Below are 27,902 nucleotides of genomic sequence, written 5' to 3' on the forward strand. Positions count from 1 at the left end.
TAACATTTAAAACTGAATCTAATGCTAGGATTACAAAATTGAGCAGCTATAATTTATGCTGTCCATTTTTAGGACAAGAACCAAAGCTCATGTCATACAATTAACCAAAAAAACAGAGTATTTACAGTAGTTACTACTACCATACCCTATATTACCATGGCCACCCAAAAACACCCACAAGCAGCAGCCCAAACTCACCTTTATAGTGGAGTTGATATGGTATAAGGACACGCATTGCAGATTTATGGTCCTTCCATGCACATATTTATGACAGGGATTGTTAGCCTCAAATGCTACTTGCGCTTGTACCTGAAAAGCGAATTTGAATTAAGACTTTATTTATTAGCGTTGCGCAAACAAGTGTTAAGTAATTGTTGAGATGCATAAAGTAAATGTTGAGAGCACACTGAATTTTCACCGTGTTGTACAGCAAAAAAACAAATAAATAGCAATTTATTGGATCCAAATATCGAATTCACCACAAAAATATCAAATTCAATAAACCAAAGGAAATGAAAATGAGTGCAAAAAAATCGATTGCCTATATCATTATTGTTTAGTAGGGCTTCTCAAAAGCCTCACCACTCCAGATCAATGATTATTCCAACTTTAGAAGCAAAGAATTTTTGGACTCAATCAAGATGGAATCAATAATATGTTGGATGCTTAAAAGCTCAGAAACATGCAACTAACTAGTTTCTGAAAAGAGACAAGATTTTTAATTGATACCTTGACTTGCTTTTCAATGAACTCTTTGACTTCTTTCCTCCTCCCACACCTCTTCTTTTTGACTTTTTATCCTTCATGTCAGTCTGGAATAACTCCCGCATCTCTTCTGTCCTTGAAGGAGTTTTTCGGGAATTATTATTAGATTTCATTTTATTCTTCTCCACAATCTTGCCAGAATCTAAGGCCTTCTTGACAGCCTTCACTGCTTTTGCCCGTCGGTAAGCAAGATCAACAAGTGACATTCCACCCTTTTCTTTTTTATTTCCCCCCTTAGTCTGCAATTATATGCATTTCATTTTCAGTGTAACAAAGTAAGGAACAAAGAGTATATTTCAACCTTCACTGCACAGAGAATGTTAATAGGAAAGGAAAGGACTAAGGAGTACATACCTCTACTTGTTTGTCATCCTCCTCCTCCTCCATCTCTCTAGCTGCTTCCAACTTTCTACGCTTCTTTCTAGGCAAATGTTTCTACACCAAAGACATTCATCAAGTAAATACATAGCAACACATACATGCAAGCCTATTTGAATTTTATATGTATAACAAAAAAAATCGTATGCATAACAAAATTGGTGAAAACTTTTTACCTCTCGCTCTCGCTTCCTCTTCTCCTTCATTCTGAGGTCTTCAGCTTGTTCAGCACTAATAACCTCTTTCCCAGAACTCGCAACTCTTATCCATGGATGCCTGTTTACAATCATTTCATTTCTTATCAACACAGGTAAACATTTCACCTAATTTATAAAATAATTTTATATTATTTTATTACTTAAAATATTATATAATACTAAAAAATATATATATATTTAACTACTACCAGTTCAACCACACTTTAACCATAATAGACCATTGAACCTTGAATCAATGTCTTCCCTGGTCAGTGGTCAATCACCAATCCCGTTTTAAAACCATCGATCATAACCAATTAGGAGCAATCTTGGGAACTAATTAAGTTGTGTAATTATGATTGAATCATTGTAATTATTATTTAAGTACTAGCATTAGTTGCATGTTTGGTTTAGCTTTTATTCAAAGAAATAATCATTATTTTCCAGATACTTTCTTAAAAAGCAGAAAATGAGAGATTGTTGCCTCAAAATAAGCTAATTTGGAAATGCAATACAGTAATATAGAGAGACCTTGTGCGGACTGTCAAGACACAATTTATCCCTATTCCCGAGTCAAAATATTCTTAGATTTCTCAAGTATAATGTTCCATTCTAAAATAGGAAAATAAATGCCAGTAATTTGAGAAATCATTTTAACAAGATGAAATAATATTGTACCTTGGATGCTTTTGCAGCAAGCTTTTTCTCCTTCTCTGTGACAAACCAGGTTCTTTTGGGGCGGGAAAAGATCTCTTCCCTATGTGCAATCATGTTTTCGGCCTGCCAATAAGTGCATAATTGTATTGAGGGAAAATGTTAAGGATTAGAAAATGAAAGCAATCAATACCATACAATAAAATTTTCTAAGTGATGCTACTTTGGAAATGCTATTTTGCAAGACAAGATGAGAACACACAAAAACTGGACATAATTACATTTGTGTAATTCAAGGCATACCTTACATTTGTGTAATTCAAGGCATACCAAGATTAAAGTTTTGTAACATTCTATTTTTCGTAGATTAAATTAAAAAGGATTATTATTTATAAATAAATAGAATTTTATAAAATGATAAAGTTTTTATAATTAAATAAATAAGAAAAAATAACTTTATTAATTAAAATAATAATTTTAGAGAAAATATTTCACATTGACGATGCCTCCTCTTTCCCCTTCTCCCCGCCAAAATCCTTTCTTTTTCTTGCAGATCACCAAATCTATCTCAGAAAAACGATGATCTCGGACTCATTCACCATTGGATCGTTGTGAAATTTAATCACTAGGTTTGCAACCCAATTCCAAGCATTCTCACCGTTGAAAATTTCGAAATAATGTCGGCGCTGAGAGAAAAACACTTTGCATCGTAGCTTTTTCTTTTCTCGCAGAAACCCAAAACTGTCGAAGGGAGATAACAGAATCGAACGAAGACAGTACAAATGAAAGCTTCAATCCTTTCTCTTTCTCTCTAACGTTTGAAAACCCTATCAGAGTAATTAAAGGAAAAAATTGAGGAATCTCAGGAAATTGTTAGAGATGCTGTTATCGCTGTCGGAAGACACGTGAGCTTGCTTAGAGGTAAGGGATGAATTTATCGTAATTGAGGGTTAGAATGAACTAAATTTGGGTTTATTTTGGGATGTTTATTGAATTATAATTTTCCCTTTATGATTATAAATACAATATTGTTGTGTTCTACGTACCAATTGATGTTCTGATGAGAATTGATTGATAAAATTGAGTACTTTTGATGTTTTTGTATTTTGATCCATGATTTTGATTAATTGATTTTGATATAATTGTGAGAAACTATTTCAGGGGTTTTAGACCCCATGTTGTGATAATATCTTTTGTATAAATTGATATGTTGAGATTATGAAATGATGATTCAAATTGTGAGTATGTGATAACTTGAGTATGTGATAAATTGTGAGTATGATGAAATACATGTGTATTGGGATGAGATGTGTGTATTAAGTTGTGAGCTATGAACTGTGCAATCACACAATTGTAAGACCCTTTAAGGGCGATGAGTATTGTGATGGGATCCACTGTGAGAACCCAATGAGTTAAAATGATTTTGAAAATAATTGAGTAGTTGTGTGTATTGCATAGTTCATAGGTAAAGAATATATGATTCATGAGGTGTGATAACATGCTATTTTGAGATTTACCATTGTGATTGAGATTGAGTGTATGTGATAAACTGAGTATGCACGTGATTGAGATGTTGTGTGCATTGAGATATTGTATGCATTGAGTTGTAAACTATGGATTGTACAATCACACGACTATAAGTCCCTTTAAGGGCGACAAGTTAATGCTAAGACCCTTTAAGGGCGACGAGTTAATGCTAAGACCCTTAAAGGACGACGAGTTAAAACTATTTTGAGAACTATTGAGTAATCGTGTGTTTTGTACAGTTCATAGAGTCTGTGTGCTAAAATATTTTCTGGGTTGGACATGAATCAGGAGGGAGAGGTCCTGATGGACTCTTCAGAGTGTAGGTCTTGGGGGTCACTCGGTTTGAGTGCTCCTTTAAGCCTATATTGATCCCATACGGTTGGAGCATTCTCACAAAATATTGTGACCCTGACTAGTCTCCCTATGATTTTACCTAGTGAGAGTGACTTGACTTACTAGTGTGTGGTTTGTCTTGTTATGTACTCCTAGGCACCCAACGTGGTTTTTCACTGACATGATACCACATTGCATATATGATTGAGTCTTAGTGTATATGTTGCATAACGCTTGTGTATTGATCGATATTGATTGACTTAATGATATTGTGTTTTGATCCTTGAGTACGTGAATGTTATAAAAATGAATGAAATGTGTGGTGTTGCGATGTAATGTTGTGCGACAAAGTGGTGAAATAACGTGAGTGATGTTTAAGTAAGTTGTATTTTGTTTATATGATATTTATACCTACATGTTATCTTGTTTCTCTCCATTAGTTAGGAATGTGATAACTCACTCGTGTGTATTATTTGTGTTTGGATCCTGTGATGATCTTGAACTTTGTATTCGGGGAGCAGATGAATAGGTCGATGACTATTAAGTAAGTTGTATTTTGTTTATATGATATTTATACCTACATGCATATGTTTTCTTGTTTCTATCTATTAGTTAGGAATGTGATAACTCACTCGTGTGTATTGTTTGTGTTTGGATCCTGTGATGATCTTGAACTTTGTATTCGGGGAGCAGATGAATTGGTGGATAACTATAAAGAATCTCATGCTAAAGGACACGAGAACACAACGCTCTGATAGGATGTGACATTAGGATATAAATTCTATATTAATTGTATGAAGCTTAGACGACCTTGTTTGAGCCGAGATGACTTTATTATTTATTTGGACAAGTTTGAATATGATGTAAAAGAAAGGAAATGTGAGCCTTTTATTCCTTTGAAAGGCTTGTATTTAAAAATGTTTTAAAAATACTTTTAATTTATATTTAAATTTTTATTCCTTTATTAGTATATATGTGAGAGGTAGAAAGTGTCACAAAAGTCAAGTAAAACAAAATAACTCAACAATACCTTTTGTGGCCTCCATTTCAGCTTTTCTTAGAACTCTTTCTTCTCTGAAATAAATTGAAAATATAAATAAATACAAAAAAAAAACTGAAAAATGAAAAAAAAATGAAGCCTTAGCAACTATATAAAATCAAAACCTCTCTTCATGAAGTACTTCAGAAATTTGGTCTTCCATTTGCTCAATTATATGAGACCACTTATGTATAGATTGCTCAGCAACAATGCGGCTTTTCAGCTTTGAACCAGCCCTCTTTGCCTGATTAATTGAAAATCGACGTGTATAAGAAGAGATTATATAATGACTCGTTTAAAACATCAACTTTCTTTTTCTTTTTTCAGTTTGTATGTTCTCTACCTGAACAGAGAATCAATAAGATTTTCAACTAGGAAAATCCAAATTACTAGTACGTAGAATTAAACATACAGCTACATGTAAAAACAATAAAGGTATCTATATTTCTTCCGGTATCTTTTTAAAAGGTGATTAATAGGAAAGGTCAGTGCAATCAGACCAAACGAAAACTAAAATTAGTAGATAATAATAAATGGGATATTTCTCTGTAGAGGATGCTATATGAATGTTTGATGTATAAACTCTCATGAAATGTCAAACTTGAATAACTAATTGGGAAAAATTTATATTTGGTGACAGAATCTATGTAAACGGGACCCAACATCCAGATCAGCATGCACAACTTTTTTATCTTATAACGAAAACAGTGCAAGGAAATATGAAATAAAGCTGAAAAACAAATGCAGCAACTCTTCAAATGATACTCACAATGGCTTTTAAAAGTGATCGGTCATTGTCAGTCACAAAAGTGACAGCATATCCTTCTCTTCCGGCTCTTGCAGTACGACCCACTCGATGAACATAGCTTAATACATAAAAATAAATAAATAAATTATCAGGAATCCCATACTGAGAAAGAGATCATCTTTAAGGTGAGATCAACATTTATCATTTATTTTGCAACGAAGGAAAGTGACAAAAATTGCAGGAAGACAATAACACACAACATTTCAAGCAGAGTTACTACCAATATGGATCATAGATTATACCTGGTAAGATCACGTGGACATGCAAGGTTGATAACTATTTGAACACCAATAATGTCAAGGCCCTATAAATAAAGTCATATGCAACAGTGTCAGATCTATATCCAAAATCCAAAATGCAAATAGGGAAAGATTTAATAATTGTATGTTCGCCAAACAGTTGGATCAAAAAGGGAGTGTTTGAGATAATAATACCATTCAAATTTAAAATGAGTAAAGAAATAAACATCAAGGATTGACTCTTACACGGGCAGTCACATTTGTTGCAACCAAAAAATCCACTTGCTGCTTCCTGAACTGTTCCAAAGCCTAAATAGACAATCAGAAGTCAGAAAATCTTGTGACAACCATAATTAATGCGGAAAATCCTTTCAACAGGAAAATAAATAACAAATGATCCAAATGAACACCATCATTTTAGTATCCCAAAAATGTTGATAGTAACACAACTACAAAGGCAACCCAAGAGCTAAAATACACAAATAAACACATCAATATTAGCAAGTAGCAACATACTTCAAGGCGCTGCTGGGCCTGAGTAAGATTTCCATGAAGCTCAGAAGCTTTTAAGCCAGCTAATCCAAATATAATTTTCAATCTATTTGCAGGTTGCTTTGTTCCACTGCACATCAAAATGATAGATTTTACAGTTTGGTTAGAGGTAGCAGAATAGTGGCAGAAGGGAAATAATAATCATAAAGCAGTGCAAATGAAGGAGCAGACTTAAAATCTGAAATAAAAAGACTTGTAGATGATGAAATGAAAACCTGAAGATGATGACTTTGGAAGTAAAAGTTTTGGAGCACATTGAAAGAAGAACAGCTTCCTGATTTACTTCACTCATTCTTCGTATTCTAACAACCCTGAAAAGAAAAACAGTAGTTAACAAAGCTCAAAGGATTTTACTAGATGCTAAAACCCAGCAAACTTCAAAATATTTAACATAATAGTTTTGCATAATTATCTTTTATGTGTAAAATACTCTAAACAAACATGAAACACACACTTCAAAGGATTTTACTAGATGCTAAAACCCAGCAAACTTCAAAATATTTAACATAATAGTTTTGCATAATTATCTTTTATGTGTAAAATACTCTAAACAAACATGAAACACACACTTCATCTGTTCATCTGTTTTTAGAATTCAAAAAGCCGCTCTGGTTTCTATGTTCATTCCCTCAAAAGCTTTGCATATAAGGGAGAACATTGAAAAAGCATTACTTATTTAATTTTCTTTCAGAACAACTTGTGATTTTATCACTATCATATGGCATACAGCTAATATCAATGGAAATTAGAAAATATAAAGGGAAAGTGAAATAGTAAAGAAATTACTCCTCGGTCAAGGTTGCTGGCCGTTTTGTAGATGGGTCAGCAGAAAGACGCAAGGGCTTTGGCAGGGAAAGTTTAATAAGTTCATCAACCTCCTCAGTCATTGTTGATGAAAACAACATATTCTTCCTTTTTTTTGGGACACAAGCGAACCTGTCAAACAATAAAAATCGGTTTAAGATTTTTTTCATCAAATACTAAAATCAGGATAAATTATAAAAACTGCATATTTAACTGTAACGATTCTTGCACTAAAACTTACAAGTTCTTGAATTTCAGCACTAAATCCAAGCTCCAATAGACGATCTGCCTCATCATGGATTAGAACAGCAAGATCATCCAAATCCACAGACATAGCATTGCGTAAATGGTCTATCATATTCATGCGTCCTGGAGTAGCCACAACAATGTCTGGCATTGTTCTCAAAGCAGCCTCTTGCACCTAGGATGAGAAAACACCATTTTTAAAGAATAAATATTAAAGGAGGCAATCTGCATTACCTGCGTTACCTATCAACTAGATAATAGTGGAACTTTTTATAGCTGTAAAAGCCACATTGCATGCTCTCATCCATTAAAAAACCACCTAATCATGTGATATATATTATCAGTAAGATAACATCTGGTCAAAATGAGAAACCACATATTATGAAATCACCAATGAACTTTTGTTTATCAAATACAATCCTTCGTATTTTCCCTTCTGATTAGTTTGAACTTTGAAATATTTCTTCAAAAGGCTCACTATCTAATAAGGCATAAGGGGGTGGCCTACCCAGCAACACGTCCCCTCGATCCACACCACCGAACAGAACTGGCTTTGATTCCAAGTTAAAGTTTGACCAGACATTTGAAAGGTCCCCTTAAAAACCAGTTCATAAAGAAGTGGCCTACCCAGTTATATAAGCACTTATCATGCTCGTTAACTACTCGATGTGAGACTCGCAACAGTTACAGCAATACATATCATCTACAAAAAGAGATCAGATAACATACAGTGCTCAAATATGTCAAATTTAAGTTAATACTAGTAGGAAAGAAAAAGCATCTCTTGAAACTGAAGGATTGATTATTGTGTCAAACAGACAGGAAATGTATTGTAACGGGACCCAAAATTTATTGGAATTGTAGATGGAAATGTATAAAAGACGGAAGGTGGAAGAGGATATTTCCAATGGACAAACAAAACCCAAACAGCTGACTGCATACTGAAAGCATCACAAGAAGCAAATAACTCTATTCTGAACCATCAGCATATCTTATAATTACAAGTCATCATGAAATTGAAACAGTGATCAAACCTTTGTTGATAGACCCCCAACAACCAGGCAACACCTTATATCAGTAAACTGAGCAAGCTTCTCTATCATACTGTGAACTCTGTCAAAAATAATTAGAAATAAGTATTTTAAAAGCGATTTACATGAATCATGGAAAGAGTGCTTTGAAAATTTTACATCTACAACCTTTCACTGGAAGTATGATAAAATTTGTATTCACATGAATACAATTATATATACATACATATAGCATTGATTTAAATGAAGCATAATTTGAATTAGAGCATCGACAAGTTTGTACTTATATTTACAACAAAAAATTATTTCAATAATTTTAAATAAATAATTAAGGTATTGAGTAATGCAAAAATTAGATGCATCCAATGCACAACCATTGAGCCATGTATACTCAATGAAGCACATTAGTTCAAGCTTTTGCAAAGGTGGGAATGAAGAACATGCATGCAATCATTGCCATGATGCAAAGCCATATATGCTAGTAGGCACACCACACACAACATACTCAGCTGAATAAAAGAAGACAACATTCTTAGTGCACTTCAGTATCTATGGGCCACTTGCCCTCCTAGCACAACTAAATATTTTCAATATTTTTACATAATAAATATGATCCAGATGAAAAAATGAGAACAATTATAAAAATACTTACTGGACTGCCAACTCTCTCTGGTGGGAGTAAGAATGAGGACCCTTATTGCACGCATGCGCTTTGGACGGAACAACAACCTCTCTAAAGTAGGTAGTGCAAATGCAGCCGTCTGCATGGAAACACAATAGCAGGATATGAACAAAGGGGATTAAAAGAAACACCATCATACAGAAACTCAGGCACCAAACCACAGAAGCAAGGCATTACGTACAAATTAACAAACAAACACCCAAAGAAAGTAACAAAGAGATTACCTTCCTTGACCCGGTAATGGCACTACCACATATATCACGACCACTCAATGCCAATGGAATACAAGCTGCCTGTTATCAAAATTCAAAATCCCAAAAAAAAAAAAAAGTAACGAGAAGCTTGAAATTAAAAATGGAAACTCCGAACAAATCCAAACGACAATAACTTTTTACTTGGATGTCTGATTGACTCCCGTAATATATCGATACGCTCAAAATTAGAAATTGAAGATCCGAGCAAATTTAAACGGCAATACTTTTTTCTCAGATGTCCGATTGAGTCCCGTAATGTATCGAGACGCATGACATTGAAAACGGAATATCCAAGCAAAGTCAAACGGCAATAACTTTTTACTCGGATGTCTAATTAAGTCCGGTAATATATCGAGACGTTCAAAATTGAAAGTGCAAGATCCGAGCAAATACAAATAACAATAACTTTTTACTCTGATTCCGAATTAATCCCATAATATGTCGAAACACTCAAAATTAAAAATGGAATATCCGGGCAAACTCAAACAACAATAACTTTTTACAAAGATTTCCGATTGAGTCCCGTAATATATCGATACACTCATAATTAAAAATCAAAGATCCGAGCAAATTTAACCGGCAACAAATTTTTACTCGAATGTTGGATTGAGTTCCGTAATATATCAAGACGCTCAAAATTAAAAATGGAAACTCCATGCAAATTCAAACGGAAATAACTTTTTACTTGGATGTCCGATTGACTCCCGTAATATATTGAGACGCTTGAAATTAAAAACATAATATCCATGGATATACAAATGGCAATAACTTTTTAGTCAGATTTCCGATTGAGTCTCGTAATATATCGAAACGCTCGAAATTTAAAATGGAAGCTCCGTCGAAATTCAAACGGCAATACTTTTTTTCTCGGATATTCGATTGAGTCCCGTAATATATCGAGACGCGTGAAATTCAAAATGGAAGATCCGAGCAAATTCAAACGACAATAACTTTTTTACTGAGAAGTTCAATTGAGTCTCATAATATATCGAAACGCTCGAAATTAAAAATGAAAGATCCGAGAAAATTCAAACGGGAATAACTTTTTACTTGGATGTTCGATTGAGTCCTTTAATATATTGAAACAATCAAAATCAAAAACGAAAGATCCGAGCAAATTCAAACAGCAATAACTTTTTACTCGAATTTCCAATTGAATACCGTAATATATCGAGACGCTCGAAATTAAAAACGGAAGATTCGAGCAAATTCAAACAGCAATAAATTTTTACTCGGATGTAGGATTGAGTGTTGTAATATATCGAGATGTTTGAAATTAAAAATGGAAACTCCGTGCAAATTCAAACGACAATAACTTTTTACTTGGATGTTCGATTGACTCCTATAATATATCGACATGCTCAAAATTAAAAATCAAATATCCGAGCAAATTCAATCGGCAATAACTTTTTACAAGGATATCCGATTGAGTACCATAATATATCGAGACGCTCAAAATTAAAAACGAAATATTTGATCAAATTCAAAGGGTAATAACTTTTTACTCAGATGTTCGATTGAGTCTCAAATTATATCGAGATGCTCAAAACTGAAAACGGAAGCTCCCAACAAATTCAAATGGCAACAACCTTTTACTCGGATGTCTGATTGAGTCCCGTAATATATAGATACACTAGAAATTGAAAATGGAAGATCCGAGCAAATTCAAACAGTAATAACTTTTTACTCGAATGTCCGATTGAGTCTCATAATATGTCGAGAGCCTTGAAATTAAAAACGGAAGATCCAAGCAAATTCAAACGACAATAACTTTATATCCAGATGTCCGATTGAGTCCCTTAATATATCGGGACGCTCGAAACTGATAACGAAAGCTCCCAACAAATTCAAACAACAATAACTTTTTACTCAGATATAAGATTGAGTCTTGTAATATATCGATACGCTCGAAATTAAAAACAAAAGATCTGAGCAAATTCAAACGATAATAACTTTTATCTCGGATGTTCGATTCAGTCTCGTAATATATCGAGACGCTCAAAATCAAAAACGAAAGATTCGAGCAAATTCAACCGACAATAACTTTTTACATCGATGTCCGATTGAGTCCCATAATATATCGAGAGTCTCGAAATTAAAAACAGAAGTTCGAAACATATTGAGATGGCAATAAATTTTCACTAGAATTTTCGATTGAGTCCAGTAATATATCGAGATGCTCGTAATCAAAAACAAAAGTTCCGAGCATATTCAAACGACAATAACTTTTTACTCGGATGTCCGACTGAGTCTCGTAATATATCGAGATGCTCGAAACTGAAAACGGAAGCTCCCAAGAAATTCAAACGGCAATAACCTTTTACTCGGATGTCCGATTGAGTCCCTTAATATATCAATACGCTCGAATTAAAAATGGAAGATCCAAGCAAATTCAAACGGCAATAAACTTTTACTTGAATGTCCGATTGAGTCCCGCAATATATCGAGACGTTCAAAATTAAAAATGGAAATACCAAGCAAATTCAAACAGCAATAACTTTTTACTCGGATGTCTGATTGAATCCCTTAAAATATCGAGATGCTTGAAACTGAAAACGGAAGCTCCCAACAAATTCAAACAACAATTACTTTTTACTCTTATGCTCAATTGAGTCCCACAATATATCAAAATGCTCGAAATTAAAAACAAAATTTTCGAGCAACTTCAAACGGCAATAACTTTTTACTAGGATGTCCAATTGAGTCCCATAATATATCGAGACGCTCGAAATCAAAAACGAAAGCTCCCATCAAATTCAAATGGCAATAACCTTTTACTCGGATGTCCAATTGGGTCCCATAATACTTGGATTTTCGATTGAGTCCTATAATATATTGAGACCCAGATGTCCGATTGAGTCCCATAATATATCCAGATGCTCGAAATCAAGAACGGAAGCTCTCAACAAATTCAAATGGCAATAAACTTTTACTCAGATGTCTGATTGAGTCCCGTAATATATCGATATGCTCGAAATTAAAAACGGAAGATCCGAGCAAATTCAAATGGCAATAACCTTTAACTAGGATGTCCAATTGAGTCCCGTAATATATCAAGACACTCGGAATTAAAAACAGAAGATCCAAACAAATTCAAACGACAACAACTTTTTACTAAGCTGCTCGATTGAGCCTCGTAATATATCAAGACGGTCAAAATCAAAAATGAAAAATCCGAGCAAATTCAAACAACAATAACTTTTTACTCAGATATCAAATTGAATCCCGTTATATGTCGAGACACTCGAAATTAACAACGGAAGATCCGGGCAAATTCAAACAGCAATAACTTTTTACTCAAATGTCTGATTGAGTCCCTTAATATATCAAGATGCTCAAAACTGAAAATAGAAGCTCCCAACAAATTCAAACGACAATAACTTTTTACTCAGATGTTCGATTGAATCCCGTAATATATTGAGATGCTCGAAATAAAAAACGGTAGATCCAAGCAAATTAAAATGGCAATAACATTTTACTCAGATGTCCGATTGAGTCCCATAATATATCAAGAGACTATAAATTAAAAACAAAAGCTCGGAACATATTGAGACAACAATAATTTTTTACTCGAATGTCCGATTGAGTATCATAATATATTGAGAACCTTGAAATTAAAAACAGAAGCCCCGATTATATTCAGATGGCAATAAATTTTTACTTGGATGTCCGATTGAATCCTGTAATATGTCGAGACGCTTGAAATTAAAAAAGAAGAGTAGAGCAAAGTCAAACGGCAATAACTATTTACAAGGATGTCCGATTGAGTCCCATAATATATAAATACGCTCGAAATTAAAAATCAACGATCCGAGCAATTTCAATCGGCAACAACTTTTTACTCGGATGTTGGATTTAATCCCGTAATATATCGTGACGCCTAAAATTTAAAATGGAAACTCCATGCAAATTCAAATGACAATAACCTTTTTACTTGGATGTTCGATTGACTCCCGTAATATATCGAGACACTTGAAATTAAAAATAGAATATCTGAGGAGATACAAACGGCAATAACTTTTTACTCAGATGTCCGATTGAGTCCCGTAACATATGATACACTCAAAATTTAAAATGGAAACTCCGTGCAAATTCAAATGGCAATACCTTTTTTCTCAGATGTCCGATTGAGTCTCGTAATATATCAATACGCTCGAAATTTAAAAATGAAAGCCCCGTGCAAATTCAAATGACAATACATTTTTACTTGGATATTCAATTTAGTCCTGTAATATATCGACACGCTCGAAATTAAAAATGAAAACTCCGTACAAATTTAGACGGTAATAACTTTTTTTTTGGATGTCTGATTGACTCCCATATTACATTGAGACGCTCAAAATCAAAAATGAAAGATCCGTGCAAATTCAAAAGGCAATAACTTTTTAGTCAGATGTCTGATTGAGTCCCATAATATATCGAGAGCCTCAAAATTAAAAACAAAAGATCCGAGCAAATTCAAATGGAAATAACTTTTTACTCGAATGTCCGATTGAGTCCGCTTATCTTTGTAAATATTAGAATAGGTTTTTCCTTCGTTTGGGCCTTGTATTTTGGTCATTCTAGTAGTATAGGGTTTTAGCCTTGTATTTTGAGGCATTTTGAGTTGTCTTTGTAGTAGGGATTTTTTTTTATTTTCATGTATTTTGTCATGGGGGTGAGCTTAGCTATTATAGGGGGTGTGTAGCTAAGCTCTAGCTTCTCATCTCAAGGAGGTGAGCTTAGCTATTAGAGAGGTATGTGTCTCTAAGGTCTAGCTTCTTTAGGAATATTCTTAAGGAACTTCTCAAGGAGGTGAGCTTAGTTATGAGAGGGATGTGTGTAGCTAAGCTCTAGCTTCTCAAGGAATTTTTCTCAAAGAAGCTTCTCAAGGAAGTTTTCTCAAGAAAGTTTCTCAAGGAAGCTACCTAGTCTATAAATAGAAGCATGTGTAACACTTGTTGTAACTTTGATGAATGAGAGTCTTGTGAGACACAACTCAAAGTTCAACTTCTCTCCCTTTTTCTTCCTTCAATTTCGTGCTCCCCCCCTCTCTCTTTCTCTCCCTCTTTCTTTTCCTCCATTGAAGCATCTTCTCCAAGCTTCTTATCTAAGGCTCATCTTGGTGGTGAAACTCCTTCTTCCATGGCTTATTCCCTAGTGGATGGTGCCGCCTCTTACCTCTTCTCCTTTGTCTTCCGCTGCATCTCCATGGTGCAAAATCACCATTAAAGGACCTCATTGAAGCTCAAAGATCCAGCCTCCATAAAAGCTCCACAAGCAAGCTTCCATCAAGTGGTATCAGAGCACAAGAGCTTCAAGTAGGTGCTCCTTAAACCTCCATTAATTTTTTGCTTTACCTTCTCTTCCATTGTTGTTTCTTCATTTTTCTCCATGTATCTCCTCACATGTCTTGTGCTAAATGTTGTTAACATGATTCTTTAGAGTTTCCACCGATTAAACTTGCTATAAAAGCTAGATTTGATTGTCTATGGTTCAAATTTCTTGTTCTTGTTCTTGAACCATGAATTGTGTTGAGTTTAGGTTCCTTTGAGTTTTGTCATGTTATTTTTTGTGGCTGAAACCTGAACCATAAAATTCTTACAAAAATATTAAAGTAGAAGAAAACCTCAAAAATCTAGAGTGACTTGTTCACCTATCGTAGTTTTGTCATAGAAGTCATGCCTAGTCATGATACTTGTCACATAAGATTTCTTATGTTGTGCTGAATTTTATTTTCTTGTTTCTTTGTCTAACTCATTTGGTCATGAGTGTATGAAATTCTTTTAGCCTATTATTTGATTTGAGTCAAATCTTTCATGTTAATTATTCCTTAACATGTTCATGCAAAATTCTGAGAGTCTTTGATTGTGAACCTTTTCTTGAACTTTTAGGTTTCCTTGTGATTGTGTCTATTGTGAATTTGAGTTTTGGTGATTGAATTGCTGGCTGAAATGTTGATCCTAAGTGAATATTGAACTCCTAAAACTGTGGTAAACAATCCTAGTGAGTTCAACATACATAGGAAGGTTGAAAGTAAGCCCTAGGCAATCAATATACCATGCTTAAAAAAAAATCGCTGGTGCTGGCAACTTGGACATACAAACTTGTAAAAATTACTGAGAATTGGTTACTTCGAATTTTGAGCTGAAACTTTTTACTGAATTTTCTAGACATCTGGAAAAAAAGTTAGAAAAAAAGAAACAAGTGATTTGGATAAAAGGAAAAAATAAGAAAAATCACACAAGTTGGCAGAAAAATCAGTATCTAGGAAAAAAAAACATTGAAAGGGAAGTGTGCTTGTTGTTTTGGCTCAAAATTTATTCTATAATTGGTGCCTATGTTATACCAATCTTAGTTCCAAAATTTCAACTGAAAACTACTGTGAAAAAAAGTGCCAAAGCTAGAGGTTTGTTGAGTCTTTTTTTTTAGTTTTTTTACTCTACTCTAGAGCCATTCTAAGTTTCTCTTTGAGTCCTAGCTTGCTTCTATGTCCTTTTCATTGCTTTAATTGTTGAGTAATCCTTGAAAAATTTTCTTGTTAAAACTCAATTGGTTTAGCTTTCATTTCATTTTTTTGTTCTTTGGTTATTGCTTGTCTCTTTGTTTCCTTGTTTGTGGGTTGCCATATAGGGAATTAGAAGGAGGAATGGTACCATCCCTTGAAGAATTTGAGTCAAGAAGAAAGGGGCCAACCACCTTAAGAGCTATTGGACTAAGAAGCACTCCAAATTGAGTGAATCACCGAAGAGAGAACAACCACCAAAATTGAGGACCGTTTTGTAATTTTGTAATTTGCAATTTACTTACCTTCATTGCTTTTAAGTTTTGAAACAAAAAGGCCTTTCATTGGAAGTGTGTTGGGAGCCTCCAATAGGTTACCAAACTTCCATTTGTGTGTAATAATTTTAGGCAATTTTTCCTTAGGATAGTGAGTGTTTTGTTGGGAACCTTGAATGTGGTCATCCAAATACTCTTAGGATTCGCCTAGTTTACATTTCTTGCTTAATTTCATAGCTTATTTCCTTTACCTTCCATTGTCAAACCGCCTAGATAGCTTTCCTTTTACCAATTAGTTTTTTTACCTTATCTTTCGCACCTCTTTTAGTGTTTATTTTGGCTAGTTACAACCATAGTTTCTTTTACCTTTTGTTTTCAAACCTCCAACAAGAAAGAACCACAACTTAGGAACCAACATGAGTCATCATTCATCTAGTGTTAATGGCGAGGGTACTAGTCATAAAGACCCTTTATCTAGAATCTTAGATGAGTTGAGTTCCCTCAAGTCATGGAAAGAAAAAATAGAGGGAAAAGAAAAAGGAAAAAATTAAAAAGAGTGGAAGAAATAAGTCAAGATGAAAGAAAGAAAATAAGAGAGGAAGAAAGAAGAAAAATAATGAAAGAAATGAAAAGAGAAAAACATGCCTCCTATAGTAGTCATAACTCTTGCAAGAGCCTAAGTGAAGAACTTAGTAACTATTATGAAGGAAGACATAGGTCACATCTTAGACCTCACTCCCATAGAAGAGAAAAGGAAAGAAAGCCTTAAAAGGCTAACATTAACCTCCCATACTTCCATGGGAAGGACAATGTAGAGGCTAACTTAGTTTGCAAAATAAGGGTAGAGCAACAACTTAAAAAGAAGTCTACATCAAAATCTTATGGCTCTCACTCTTATCCAAAGAAAGACCAAGGTCAAGGCATCTTAGGGATGACACCTTCTAAGCCCAAAGATGATAAGGGGCAGACAATAGAAAAGCAAGCCCCTAAGGCTAGTATGCAAGAGAAAACTAGCTTTGTAAAGTGCTTTAAATGTCTTGGAAGAGGACACATTACTTCTCAATACCCCACCACAAAAACCATGATTATGAGGGGCCAAGACATTTATAGTGGCCAATATAAGGCTACTACTTCACCTTCCTCTAGTGAAAGTGAAAAAGCAAAAGGGGAAGAATCTAGTGAAGAAATCTAACCCAAGAAGAAGGACAACCATTAGTGGTTAAAGAGAACTGTAAGGAGGTAAGTGTCTCCTCCAAGAGGTTAGCTAAGAAGGAAACTCATTTTACAATAAAGACAAACATTAAAGAAACTTTCCCTCTTAGACAACCTCCACATTTTCTCTTTTGTAAAAAGACACTGATGCAAGCTCCATTGGAGCTTGTAGGCCTAGGATCTTCTTCATCAATGGATTCCTTTGCTTCTTGGAAGATGAATGGCAGCGGAATGGAGAAAGGAAGAGAGAGAGGAGATGCCACTTCAAGGAGAAGATGAGTCTAGAAGAAGCTCACCACCATAGGAGGCCATGGATAAGAGCTTGGAGGAAGAAGGAGATGAATGAAGGGAGAGGGAGAGAAGAGCACGAAATTTTGTGCTCTAAATGAGCTTTGAGATCTGAAGTTTAATATTCAAATGATCAAAGTTGAAAAAAAATGCACACACATGACCTCTATTTATAGCCTAAGTGTCACACAAAATTGGAGGGAAATTCAAATTTCACTTGAATTTGAAATTGAATTTGTGGAGCCAAACTTTGGAGCCAAAATTTCACTAATTATGATTAGTGAATTTTAGTTATGGTTCAGCCCACTAATCCAAGATCAATTCCAAGATTCTCCACTAAGTGTGCTTAGGTGTCATGAGACATGAAAAGCATGAAGGACATGCACAAAGTATGACTATATGATGTGGCAATGGGGTGTAGTAAGCAAATGCTCACCTCCCCCTCTAAAATTTAATTGGATTGGGCTTCTACCAATTCAATTAAATTTATTTCCAACCACACACATCAAATATCCACTTAGTGCATGTGAAATTACAAAACTACCCCTAATACAAAAACTAGTCTAGGTGCCCTAAAATACAAGGGCTGAAAAAAATCCTATATTTCTAGGGTACCCTACCTACATTATGGAGCCCTAAATACAAGGCCCAAAAATAATGAAACCTTAATCTAATATTTACAAAGATAAGTGGGCTCGTACTTAGCCCATGGGCCTGAAATCTACCCTAAGGCTCATAAGAACCCTAGGGCCTTCTCTTGCATCTCTGGCCCAATCTACTTGGAGTTTTTCTATCCAATGCCCTTGCGGGTAGGATTGCATCAGACACTTGCTAGCATTGCCACACCTCTTGGGCTTGAGTTTATTCCTCAAGTAAAGAAGTTGTTGGATGAGGGTTTGGTTCGCAAGAGCTTAAATCCTTGTGCTTTGTTGGTGCCCAAAATAGGTATTATTAGGCACCAAGTCCCTATAATAGGTGGTATGATGAATGTTTTGAGTGGTGCAACCCTCCTTTGTAAAATCACTCGTGCACCTAACATCTATATGGTGTGTGTACATAGGGACCCATTAGGTAGGTTTGTTCTTATTTTTAGTTTCAATACAAACTTAGGTACTCATATGAAACACCTTAGGTTTGTCATACTTTTTGGTAGGAATAATCAATATGAAAATACAGAAAAAGGTATGCTTTATTGCGTTACTTTTCTTAATTTTTCAAATAGTGATCAAGGGGTTCCCATGAACCCAAAGAGAATAAAGGTCATTCCTAAGTGGCCCACTCCACCAAGTATAAGAGAAATTTGGGGCTTCCATGACATAACAAACTTTTACAAAAGGTTTGTTCCATATTTTTCTATACTTGTAGCACCACTCATTGAGTAGGTGACAAACCATGTTCCTTCATGGGAAGATGCCCAGGAAATGGGTTTTTAGGCCTTACCTTACTTCAACATACCAAACACCACTAATACATATGTTTTTGTTCTTTTTACAGGTGTTGAGAGAAGGAACCCAGAGTATGAAGAACATCAAGATTTGAGGTCAAATCCCTTCCAAGGTGGAGGGAATGATGCAATCCTACCTCACAAAGGCATTGGATAGAAGACTTCAAGTAGATTGGGCCAGAGATCCAAGGGAAGGCCCTAGGGTTCTCATGAGCCTTAGGGTAGATTTTGAGCCCATGGACCAAGTATGAGCCCGCTTATCTTTGTAAATATTAGAATAGGTTTTTCCTTCGTTTGGGCCTTGTATTTTGGCCATTCTAGTAGTATAAGGTTTTAGCCTTGTATTTTGAGGCATTTTGAGTAGTCTTTGTAGTAGGGATTTTTTTTTTATTTTCATGTATTTTGTCATGGGGGTGAGCTTAGCTATTATAGGGGGTGTGTAGCTAAGCTCTAGCTTCTCATCTCAAGGAGGTGAGCTTAGCTATTAGAGAGGTATGTGTCTCTAAGCTCTAGCTTCTTTAGGAATATTCTTAAGGAAACTTCTCAAGGAGGTGAGCTTAGTTATGAGAGGGATGTGTGTAGCTAAGCTCTAGCTTCTCAAGGAAGTTTTCTCAAAGAAGCTTCTCAAGGAAGTTTTCTCAAGAAAGTTTCTCAAGGAAGCTACCTAAATAGAAGCATGTGTAACACTTGTTGTAACTTTGATGAATGAGAGTCTTGTGAGGCACAACTCAAAGTTCAACTTCTCTCCCTTTTTCTTCCTTCAATTTCGTGCTCCCCCCTCTCTCTTTCTCTCCCTCTTTCTTCTCCTCCATTGAAGCATCCTCTCCAAGCTTCTTATCCAAGGCTCATCTTGGTGGTGAAGCTCCTTCTTCCATGGCTTATTCCCTAATGGATGGTGCTGCCTTTTACCTCTTCTCCTTTGTCTTCCGCTGCATCTCCATGGTGGAAAATCACCATTAAAGGACGTCATTGAAGCTCAAAGATCCAGCCTCCATAAAAGCTCCACAAGCAGGCTTCCATCAGGATGTCCGATTGAATCCCGTAATATATCGATACGCTCGAAATTAAAAATAGAAGACCCGACCAAACTCAAACAACAATAACTTTTTACAAGGATGTCCGATGGAGTACCGTAATATATCAATACGCTCGAAATTAAAAATCGAATATCCGAGCAAATTCAATCGGCAACAACTTTTTACTCGAATGTTCTATTTAGTCCCATAATATATGGAGAAGCTCGATATTTTTAAAAATGGAAACTCTATGCAAATTTAAATGACAAGAAATTTTTACTTGGATGTCTGATGGAGTCCCGTAATATATCGATACGCTCGAAAATAAAAATCAAAGATCCAAGCAAATTCAGATGGCAATATATTTTTACTCGAATATCTGATTAAGTCCTGCTATATATTGAGATGCTCAAAACATAAAATAGAAGCTTCCAACAAATTCAAACGGCAATAACTTTTTACTTCGATGTTCGATTGAGTCTCATAATATATCGATACGCTTGAAATTAAAAATGGAAGATTCGAGTAAATTCAGATGACAATAACTTTTTACTCGAATGTCCTATTGAGTCCCGTAATATATCGAGATGCTTGAAATTAAAAATGGAAGATCTGAGCAATTCAGATGGCAATAACTTTTTAGTCCGATGTTTGAATGAGTACCGTAATGTATAGAGACACTCAAAATCAAAAACTAAAGATCCGCACAAATTCAGACGAAAATAACTTTTTACTCGGATGTTCAATTGAGTCCCAAAATATAACGAGAGCCTCGAAATTAAAAACGAAACCTCCGAGAAAACTCAAACAGCAATAAGTTTTTACTCGGATGTCCGATTGTGTCTCGTAATATATCAAGACACTCCAAAAAAGACGAAAGATTCAATCAAATTCAAACGACGATAACTTTTTAGTCGGATGTCCGATTGAGTCCCATAATATGTCGAGAGCCTCAATATTAAAAATGGAAACTCTGAGAAAATGCAAACGGCAATAACTTTTTACTCGGATGTCCGATTGAGTCCCGTAATATATCGAGACGCTCGAAATTAAAAACAAAATATTCGAGAAAATTCAAACGGCAATAATTTTTACTCGGATATCCGATTGTGTCCCGTAACATATCTAGACTCTCGAAATTAAAAACGGAATATCCGAGAAAATTCAAACGACAATAATTTTTACTCAGATGTCCGATTGAGTCCCGTAATATATCAAGACACTCGAAATCAAAAACAAAAGATCCAAGCAAATTCAAACGGCACAAATATTTTACTCGAATGTCTGATTGAGTCTCGCAATATATCGATATGCTCGAAATTAAAAAAAGAAGCTCTTGCAAATTCAACCGGCAATGCCTTTTTACTCGGATGTCTAATTGAGTCCCATAATATATCGAGACACTCCAAAGCAAAAAGGAAAGATCCGAGCAAATTCAAAGGACGATAACTTTTTACTCGGATGTGTGATTCAATCCCGTAATATATCGAGATACTCGAAATTAAAAATGAATGTGCCGCGCAAATTCAAACGACATTAGCCTTTCCACCGAATGTTTGAATGAGTCTCGTAATATATGGAGACGCTCGAAATTAAAAACAGAGGATTCGAGCAAATTCAAACGACAATAACTTTTTACTTGGATGTCCGATTGAGTCCTGTAATATATCGAGACGCTCGAAATTAAAAATCAAAGATCCGAGCAAATTCAAACGACAATAACTTTTTACTCGGATATCCGATTGAGTCCCGTAATATATGGAGACACTCCAAATCAAAAATGAAAGATCCGATCAAATTCAAACGACGATAACATTTTAGTCGGATGTTCGATTGAATCCCATAATATATCGGGACGCTCGAAATTAAAAATGAAAGTGCGAGCCAATTCAAACAACATTATCTTTTTAGTCGGATGTTTGATTGAGTCTTGTAATATATGAAGACGCTCAGAATTAAGAACGGAAGATCCGAGCAAATTCAAACAACAATAACTTTTTACTTGGATGCCCGATTGAGTCCCGTAATATATCGAGACACTCGCAATTGAAAATGTAAGCTTCATGGAAATACAAACGGTAGTACTTTTTTACTCGAATGTCTAATTGAGTCCCGTAACATATCGAGACACTTGAAATAAAAAATGAAAGATCCGAGCAAATTAAAATGGCAATAACATTTTACTCAGATGTTTGATTGAGTCCCGTAATATATGGAGACGCACGAAATTAAAAACAGAAGATTCGAGCAAATTCAAACGGCAATAATTTGTTACTCAGATGTCCGATTGAGTCCCATAATATATCGAGAGCTCGAAATTGAAACCAGAAACTCCAAACAAATTCAAACGACAATAAATTTTTACTCGTATGTTCGATTGAGCCCCGTAATATATCGAGACACTCGAAATCAAAAATGAAAGATCCGAGCAAATTCAAACGGCAATAACGTTTTACTCGGATATCCGATTGAGTTGCATAATATATCGAGATGCTCGCAATTGAAAATGTAAGCTCGAAGGAAATACAAATAGTAATACCTTTTTACTCGAATTATCGATTGAGTCCCATAATATATTGAGACGCTAGAAATTAAAAATGGAAGATGATGCTGAACACCTTCCCCTCAGCCCCTCACACCTATTTATAGCAAAACAAGGGGAGCAGGTTGCAACACAGCTCGCCCAGGAGAGCTCAGCTCGCCCAGGCGAGCTGGTTACTTCACCTTGAAGTTTACTAATGGGCCCAGGTGGGCCCAGGGGCTGAAGAATGCCGCTAAATTGACCATTTGGCCCCCATTTTGAGTTTTTTGCTCATTTCCTTCTGAAACTTCACAAAACCCTACAGATTGCGTGACAATTGGTGTTAAGTAGCTCAACTCGGTTGGCGAAAATCCACATGTTGACAAACAATCATCCCCAAATGAAATTAGGGTATGACATAATGGTGTTAGACAAATGGCCTCAATTATCTTAAGAAGGGGGGGGGGGGTTGAATTAAGATACAAGAACTATTCCCCAATTAAAATTTCACTCTCTCTTTTTGGATTAACAATGCACCCTTAACATGAATTACTTAAAAGACAATTCAAAATAAACTTCTTTCAAGCCAAAGATAAATAACAATAAATAAAAGAAGTTTAAGGGAAGAGAGAAATGCAAACTTGATTTATACTGGTTCGGCCACTTCCCGTGCCTACGTCCAGTCCTCAAGCAACCCACTTGAGATTTTTCACTCTCTTTGTAAAACTCCTTTTACAAAGTTTGAACCACACAAGGACAACCCTTCCCTTGTGTTCAGGAATCCTTTACAACAAGAGACCCTCGGTCTCTTAATCCCTTTTCAGGAGTAAGAAGAATAGAAGAAGAAATCTCTCTTGAAAGAGATAGATTGTACAATGAAGATCAATCACAATTCCTTATTGAATATGCAAGTGTTTGACCAAGGAATCTTTGAGAGAATAAGATATTTCAATTCAGAAAAACTCTCTTAATCTTTTGAGAGGATAAAACTTTTTGGGCAATGAAAACTCTCTTCCAATTCGTGTTTCCAAGTCACATATAAATAGACCTTTGATGGTCATTCATAAACCATTTGAATAGATGTGACTCTTGGAAGTTATTTTCTGAAAGTCTCCTCTGGTAATCGATTACAGGATTTGTGTAATCGATTACAGGTTTTAAAATTTGAATTAAAATGTTTATTAACTACTGGTAATCGATTACCAATATTGTGTAATCAATTACATAGTCTAAAATTTGAATTCAAATTTTTAATAGCTGTTGTAAACCATTTTTGGCCATTGTGGTAATCGATTACCAGAGAGTAAATCTCTTGAAAAACACTTTTCAACTTAAATTACTTGGCAAACCTTTTGCTATTTCAATTAGGAATTCCTTTCCTAAAATACTAGTGATCATCTTGATGTTGTGTCTTGTATTGTTGAATCATTGTCTTGAATTAAACTTGAAAAGCGCATTTGCATCAAATCATCATGATCATCATCAAAACATCAAAATCATTTGCTTCTAAAATCTCCCCCTTTTTTATGATGACAATTTAAGTCCTGAAATCAAGATACAAGCAAGCAATGTATATGCATAATATATTGCGTTCACTCCCCCTATGTTTTGGAATTGATTATCACTTGATTTCTAAGCTTTTTCTAAGCTTTCTACCACCCCATTTTTCTCCCCCTTTGGCAACATCAAAAAGCCAAAGTTCATGGGAATCAATACAGATAAAATAATGAAGTGGACAAAGATCAATTATAAGTCATAACCAACCAAAATCATAAATAAGTCATAACCAAAATATAATCCAAACAGTCATAATTCAAAACCACATAGAATCTAAACATAAAAGACTAAAGTCCAAATACTAAAAGATAAATAGAGTGCAGAAAATGATAACTTAAATAGCATAGCCAAAATACAAGGCTTAAAAGAAAATTAGAAACTAAACTCTAAGAAGGTGGAGGTGGTGGTGGAAGGTCGAAGCTCTGATGAATATAACCCACATCTTCTTCAAGCTATGTGAGACAGATATCCATGCCGGCAAAGCGAGTATCCAGAGAATCAAAATGTTCGCCAACATAAGTACGAAGACCCCATAACTCGGAAAGAACTTCAGTCATGAGGGCTGAATCATCTCGTTGAGGAGGAGGAGAAGGAGTACGCTCATCTTGAGGAGGAAGTGCATCTTTCTTTAGCCATTGACCATTCCGATCCTTACGGTATCCAAAATAAGTCACTGCACCAGCACCAATAGCAAAGGAACGCTTGACTTGAACAAATGGTTTATCATCAAGCGGAATTTGAAAATGACGGAGAAATAGAGTGACCAATTGAGGGTAAGGGAGAGGTGCATTGGCCCGTAATGCCTTATGCATTCGGTACCGAACCAAGTGAGCCCAGTCGATCTGACAACCGGTAAGGAAAGCCCACATCAAAATCAAATCCTCCTCAGAGGCTTGAGCCAAATTTGAAGACCGGGGAAGCAAAATTCTAACAATAATGTAGTGCATGATGCGATTATCAAAGGGTAATGATCCGGCCAGCAATCTACTGGTCATTTCAGCCTGGTCATTGCAAACCATACGACGAGCATCATGACTAGAATAATCAAATTTCCAGTCATCAACAAGGGTGCCCTCAAAAGGTGCACCTTGACTGGGTAATTTAGTCAAAGAAAAGAACAATGATTGATCAATGATCATGGGAATACCATGCACCTTAGAAGAAATAATGCCATCCTAAATTTTTAAATTGCAGTAAAAGACTTTGACAAGTTCAGGATAATAAGGCAATTTTAAAGACATGAAATCAACCAAGCCAGAATTTTGAAACACTTGATAACAATCAAATGTCTCATCATTGAAGAAATTTATGTCTAGGTACTTAGGGTCTAAAATGATCCTAGAAGAAAATTGAGAGAGGCACCGTAGACGTTGATCATCGGAAGAAAACAGAGTGGATGATCTTGGAGATGACAAGGAAGAATGGATAGGTGCTGTTGGTGCTTCAGATGGTCCATGGCGGCGATGGCCAGCAGCAGCGGCGATGGAGGATGATCCCTTTCTCTTCTTTGACGATTCTGCCATTTGATGAAGTTTTAGTGAATTTCAATCGGTGTAATCGAAAGAGGAGTGAAAAAGAGGAGGATTGGGCTTTACGGGACGTGTTTTGGTGAAGAATTGAGGAAGATATGAGAATTTGAATATTAGGGATGAAGGAGGCTCGAGAACGAGGGTAAGGCTACACAGCGTGACTGGTTTCGTGGGTATTTATAGAGGAGGATGAAGTGTAATCGATTACAAGGTATGGTAATCGATTACAGGAGTAGTAAGCCTTCTGGTAATCGATTACAGGATGTTGTAATCGATTACAGGCTGCCTGTCCTTGTGTAATCGATTACACTAAATGGTAATCGATTACCAGAGCATAAACTAGGCTAGTTCCTCAAAAAATTACCTATGTCTATGCTAAATACATCTAACACTATCAATCATCATCACTAATATGTATTTAATTCATTCAAACAAATATTAATCAAACAATTAACACACACCAATCAAATATAATCAAATACTTACAATTAAACACAATCAAACAAAAGCAATCATCAAAACATAATCAAAAACAATTATCAAAGACAAACAACATAACTATCAATCAAAAACATTAATGACAATCAAATATTTAAGTAGTAAACAAGCATCAAAACGCAATCAAAAGTTAACAATCATAGACAAAAATCATCAAAGTAATCAATCAAAGACAAGTGACCTGTTGGTATCATTTGATATTACTTGTTGGGCTTGTTGATCAAGTGACCTTTGTTTGTTGTCTCCATAAATCACATATCCATTTATCTTGGGCAGAAATATGAATAAACTTTGATGCATGCCATGTGTTTGGAGAAATTGTTATCAATGTATCGCCTTTGCTCTTCTCCGTTTTCATAGTCTTTCATCATGATACCCACATTTATGATTTTATTTTTCTGAATCACTTGAAGAATTTTTGTCATTTTCTTCCCAAGTGATTTATGCTTTCTTTTCTTTCTTTTCTTTGAGATTCCTCTTGTTGGATTTTTCAATTCTTCTTTCAAAGACAAGATAATCGAATCTCATGTGCCCAGGTTGATTGCTTTCATAGCATGTTGGGGCTAAGGAGGAGTCTTCTTCTTTCTTCTTTGTATTGATGTTTGATTCCCTTTTATTTCTTTTGTTTCTCAGAAATTTATTGAACCTTTTCACAAAGAGTCTGAAATCATCATCATCTTCTTCTGTTTCAGTCAAGTCCTCTTTGTCACTTTCTTCTTGAATAAAAGATGATGAGGCTCTGAGTGTTGTTCCTTTTCTCTTTATATCATTCTCTTCATGTTGATGGAGTCTCATAAGTTCCATTTCATGTTCTTGAAGTTTTCCAAAGAGAGTGGCAAGAGACATATTAGTGAGATCCCTTGATTTTGCAATTGCTGTTACTTTTGGTTGTCATTGCCTGCTTAAACATCTCAACACTTTGTTAATAAGATCTTCATTAGGAAATATTTTTCCCAATGATGCAAGATGATTAACTATACGAGTAAATCTCTTCTGCATATCTTCTATGGTCTCATATTGAAACATTCTGAACATATCATATTCATGTGTGAGAGTGTTTATTCTAGATCTCTTGACATCAGTTGTGCCTTCATAGGTTACTTGCAAAGTATCCTACATTTCTTTTGCATTTTTACAATTTGAGACTCTAAAATATTCATCCATCTCTATTGCAGAAGTGATTATATTTTTGGCCTTTAAATTGTATTGAACCTTTCTTCTTTCATCATCATTCCATTCTTCTCTTGGTTTTTCTATAGTTGCATTTCCCACTACCTTTGTAGGAATAAAAGGACCAACTTCAATGGCTTCCCATATATTTAAATCTATGGCTTCAATAAGGATTTGCATTCTGGTTTTCCAATAGTGATAACCCTCGCCATTGAACATAAGAGGCCTATTAATAGAATTTCCCTCAGGAAATGGAAAGTTGGATGAGGCCACATCTATTCTTGAAGTTTTTAAACTTTATACAAGAATCCTGCTCTGATACCACTTGTTAGACAAATGGCCTCAGTTATCTTAAGAAGGGAGGCTTGAATTAAGATACAAGAACTATTCCCCAATTAA

The 27,902-nt window shown here is 35.2% G+C and overlaps 1 pseudogene; it reads right to left on the reverse strand.

Moving 5' to 3' along the window:
• LOC114368224 lies at positions 1 to 26,704 on the reverse strand (annotated as a pseudogene).
• Positions 26,705 to 27,902: the final 1,198 nt, after the last annotated feature.

This window comes from Glycine soja, chromosome 9 (genome assembly GCF_004193775.1).
Source record: "Glycine soja cultivar W05 chromosome 9, ASM419377v2, whole genome shotgun sequence".
Classification (NCBI taxonomy): Eukaryota; Viridiplantae; Streptophyta; class Magnoliopsida; order Fabales; family Fabaceae; genus Glycine; species Glycine soja.